General features: G+C 43.9%; 1 long non-coding RNA gene across 1 annotated transcript; it reads right to left on the reverse strand.

Annotated features, from left to right (window-relative positions):
- Positions 1-1,492: 1,492 nt before the first annotated feature.
- On the reverse strand, positions 1,493-3,477 carry LOC130369680 (uncharacterized). Its single transcript, XR_008892871.1, has 3 exons — positions 3,167-3,477; positions 2,812-2,917; positions 1,493-2,666 (listed from the first exon to the last, which is right to left on the reverse strand). It is a non-coding gene; the product is annotated as an uncharacterized LOC130369680 (long non-coding RNA).
- Between the last annotated feature and the right edge of the window lie 1,552 nt (positions 3,478-5,029).

A 5,029-nucleotide genomic window follows, 5' to 3' on the forward strand; every position in this document is an offset into this window, starting at 1 on the left:
TCCCTGACATTAGGGGGGGTTTCCCTGCCCTTTGGGGGGCTAGGGTCAGGGGGCGTCCTTTAAGAAGCGGCCCGCAAAGCCCTTCAGATCTCTGGTCCAGGGCGTTCTAACCTGTTTGACCTGATGGGGATGTGGTGTTTCAAGGCTGCTCGGACGGCCGGGGAGTTTCCCCCACAGAGCCATCCCACCAAATACAGACATGTTGCCATGGCTGAGAATATATTGTGAAATACACTCAATAATTTCTGATGACATGGAAAAAAACAAGACTACGCACACACACGCACGCGCACACGCACACACACACACACACACACACACACACACACACACACACACACACACACACACACGTATCTGGAGACGCAGCGGTGCAAAAGAGGAAATGAAGATTGTTGAGGTCTATTCCAGTTTCCCCCAACGGAGCCATACAGCGATCACAAACATGTTGCCCTGGCTTTTAGATATTTTAATTTTGATAAAATGTGTATGGACTGAATTGAGAATAGTTTTAGTCTGCAAGTGTCCATCACAGCTTGCAGAACAGCAAAGGTGTGTGTGTGTGTGTGTGTGTGTGTGTGTGTGTGTGTGTGTGTGTGTGTGTGTGTGTGTGTGTGTGTGTGTGTGTGTGTGTGTGTGTGTGTGTGTGTGTGTGTCAACAGAAACCTTTTTTATGAGGCCTTGGTCCTGGGATAAGTACATTTACGTTTCACTCATCCTGGCAGAAAGTCACTTTTCAGAGTAAAAAGTCGTCATTTTACAATAGTAATAATTTTTCATGTTGTTTGCGAACGGAGAATGATGAATTCAGACGAACAAACAGTTGCAATCATTCACACCATGTCAACCACATCACTAAAACAGCCATATCCCTCCTCTCAATCACACCACCTCTGAGCAATAACTGTTTAAATCCTCTCACTCACTCACTCACTCACACGCTCATCACACACACACAAACATGATCACACGCACTCTTTCTCACACACAACTTACACACACTCTCTTCCCGATTCCCAATGCAATATTCCCTCTGTGAGCCCAACCCTCTCCCTGTGATTGGACGACACTGGATCAGAGTGAGCGTACGCCCCCCCCAGCCCCAGGTTGGTTTTCAAGTCTAATGAGGACCCTTCATCTCTCTCTCTCTCTCTCTCTCTCTCTCTCTCTCTCTCCCTCTCCCTCTCCCTCTCCCTCTCCCTCTCCCTCTCCCTCCCCCTCCTCCCCTCTCCCTTCCTCTCTCTCCAACCCCGTCTCCCTCCCTTTCTCTCCCTCTCTCCCCCGTCCCTCCCTCTCTCACCCTCCCTCACCTTTACCTTTTGACCTTTGACCTTCTAAGTGTCAGCCTATCAGAGCGCAGTGTGCTGGTCCCCGACACCAGGGACTTCTGGGAGAAAGTGTGTTGCCGGGTCGTACCAAGTGACCAAGGAGGAGGGGTGGACATCTTTTCCCCATTCTCTGCATCTGGTCTGTAGACACTAGGGGTGTAAATCTCTCATGAAAAAAACGATCCGATTCGTATCTCGATACATGGTCACGATACGATATAAGAAAAGATGCATGTTGTTAAAAAACGATTCAGTGCGATTCGATGCGATGCGATGCGATGCGATTCGATGCAGTTCAATAATTGAAAATATTCTGAAAGAGTTCTTTTCATTTGTTCAATGAATATGAACAAACATTTTATTGTGAAATTAGTCTGTATGTAGTTTGTCTCACATATACAAAAAAAAAATACATTTCAGTAATGGCACACATTGCAGCCAAATAAATACACCATAAGGAAATACAAAAAAATTATATTTAAATATTAAATAAAATAGTAAAATAAAATATATTTTCTATACCCAAAGAAGTCCCTTGTTGATGGATGACAATACAAAAATAAAATAAAACAGAGCTAGACCTTGGCCTTTTCTCATATTTAGAATAAATGCTTCTGCAAATTAAGTGCCTCTGCAAATCATACAGACTCAAGATAAGGTATCATTATACCAATTAATACATGTGCAACCTTTCACTGAGAACACAAATAGAGCTGCGAACTGTAAGAAAATAGGAAATATCACTGCAAACACGAAGTAAAGCTGTGAACTGTAAGAAGCAGCAATAGGAAATATCTAATTTTGTTTAAACCAAAACCGCCATCCTGGCCTAGATTATTACTTTAATGTAATGGCACAAATTGCTGCCAAACACAGCATAAGGAGAAAAAAAAAATATATAAGTAGAACTAATACAATTCTTGTAGGACATTTAGTGTATGCTGATATCCTTTAGCTACCTCCTAATAATTCATTTGTGCTCGAGTTTTTTAAGATTCTTCTTGAGAAAAATCAATTGATCGGCATGGTCACCCCTAAGTACACTGCGTTGAGAGGAAACAATATCTCCTGCGGTACTGAAAACTCTTTCTGATGCTACACTTGTAGCTGGTATGCAGAGGTATCTTTTTGCAATATCTGACAACAATGGTAAGTCGACCTGTGCTCTCCACCACTCCAGTGGATTGCCATTCAGGGGCAAAAGGTTTCTCTCTCTGTACCTCAGGATTTCCTCGCTGACCTTCTCCCTGGAGCTTCTTGATGGTCTTACCACATATGTTTCTCCAAACAGCTGGTCCAGTGCTGTACTTTTCCTCTTTTTACAAGGAGGACAATCACCTGACATGCAACACAATTACAGTATATTAAGCCACTCATTTGGGATTGCCATGATGACAGTTGATAACATTTACCATACCATTAAACATTACTTTAAATGTAGCAGCAGCAGTGTTAAATGTAAATGCAGAATGCAAAAACGCACCTCTTGGTTCTTCATGGACCTGGACTGGGCTGGACTGGACGGATGTTGGGTCTCTCTGATCTGGCTCTTGAATATCACTCGGACTGGGATGGCTCTCCTCTACTTTCTAGTAGTAATAGTACAAAATAACAGGGATGATTATTGATGAGTAACCACTGACTAGGTAGATGTTTATCATCACAGAAAACAAACATTTTGGATTAACTAGTTGTCTAGTTCAATGCAGTAGCCCATCATTGACTGACACTCAACAATATGACGAGAGGAAAGAATAGACAATACTATAACAATAATGCAAAAAATATTGTGTATTTAGACAGTTAATTTGTAAAGGGGAGGGGTAGCTTTAGCTTACCTTATCATGCAGGTTTGTAGCTTCATCTGTAATGGACAAGAAGATCCTCTCGGTCTCACGGTCACTGAGGAAAGGCAGGGTTTTGAAGCGTGGATCCAAAGCTGATGCAGTACACAACAGGTCTTCAATGTTTGTGTACCGCTTAACAAAATCTTCGAGGAACACCTTCTTCATATCCTTAATGAGCCCTGTGTCCTCAGTAGTGGCCTCAAAGTGATTCTTTAGTTTTGCTTTGAAGGGGGCAATCAACGAAATTGTGGGCTGCTCATCTTCGCACATAACTGTGGTGATAACTTTGACAGGTGCCATCACTTTCACCATGACCTCAGCATTGCTGAGGTCTCCTTCAGTAAGAGCGCTTACATCTTCTCCTTTTCTGAGCTCCCTTGACATGAGTGTGGCAAAAACTGCCGATTGTTGCTCCAAAAAACGTTCGAGCATGTCGTGGGAACTGTTCCACCGGGTAGTAACGTCATTGATGAGCTTGTGGGAGGGCAATGCCATTTGCTGTTGTTTTTGTCGCAGTAGTTCAGCACCCGCTATGTTACGGTGGAAAATCCAACCACCCTCCTCACTTTCCCAAGCACCTTCGTAGCAGTGGTCACATGCAAGGCCTTCTGGGCAGCCAGATTTAATGTGTGCGCGAAGCAAAAAAGGTGAGGGGACATCTCGGCCTCTACTCCCGCCACAACCATGTTTCTCGCGTTGTCGGTCACCAGTGCTGGGTCTTTATCCTCTATGTTCCACTCAAGACATGCCTCTTTCAATAAAGCCCCGATGTTTTTCCCCGTGTGTGACTCATTGAAGACTCTCGTCTGTAAAACATAGCTTGCCAACTCCCAATCCAGATTAACATAATGCACGGTTATCGTAATGTATGAATCCGTTGCACGTGATGTCCAGGCATCGGTAGTTATTGCCACTCGTTCTGCACTTGAGAGCTTAGCCTTAAGGTCAGTTTTAGTTTTTTTGTACAGCTCGGGTATGCACGTTTCGCTGAAATGCTGTCTGCTTGGTATCTTGTACCTCGGCTCTAATTCTCTAAGCAGTTCGCGAAATCCGTCATTTTCAACGACGCTGTATGGCCTTAGGTCCATGGCGATGAAACGAGCCACACGCATCGTTATTGACTTAGCCCTCGCTGAATTGTAACTCAGTTGTGATTGAGTGAGAAACTGAGTTATAGTGCTGCTGGTGCTGCTGCTGGTCGATGCAGTGCTGGCATCAAGTTCAACATCACTGGCATGGCGTCTCGAGATGTGTGTGCTGAGATTTGTAGTACTGCCAGTGTACTTAATTGCTGCCCTACATATTTTACATACGGCTTCACTTTTATCAAGTTTACCTTCTTTTTTGAAGAAGCCAAATGTCTTCCAAACTTTTGATCGGAGGGTCGATGGCGCATTGAAAATGGGTTCGCTGTGGTCAGACATCATTTCACTACAGACTTAATGTCAACATACGTTGCGTTATTCAAAGGGATAGCGGCACGCCTGATAGGCTTATAGTATGCGGGCTTTGGCCAATGACAGGCTGTCATTGTTGTGACTGAGCTCAAATGCACCAAGTCAGTGAGTGAGGGTTTCGGATAGCAACTTAACGTAGAGAAAAACACTTGTGAATCGGTTCATAGCTTTTAAATCGGGGCACCAACCGATTCGTGTCATTTTAAAACCGATGCGGGACTTCACGCATCGATGTAGTCGTATCTTACAAGCTAAAAACGGATATCGATACGTATCGGTTTTTTTTTACACCCCTAGTAGACACACACACACACACACACACACACACACACACACACACACACACACACACACACACACACATTGTGAACCTACAGAGATCTGTTGCATATTATTT

This window comes from Gadus chalcogrammus, chromosome 17 (assembly GCF_026213295.1).
Source record: "Gadus chalcogrammus isolate NIFS_2021 chromosome 17, NIFS_Gcha_1.0, whole genome shotgun sequence".
Lineage (NCBI taxonomy): Eukaryota > Metazoa > Chordata > Actinopteri > Gadiformes > Gadidae > Gadus > Gadus chalcogrammus.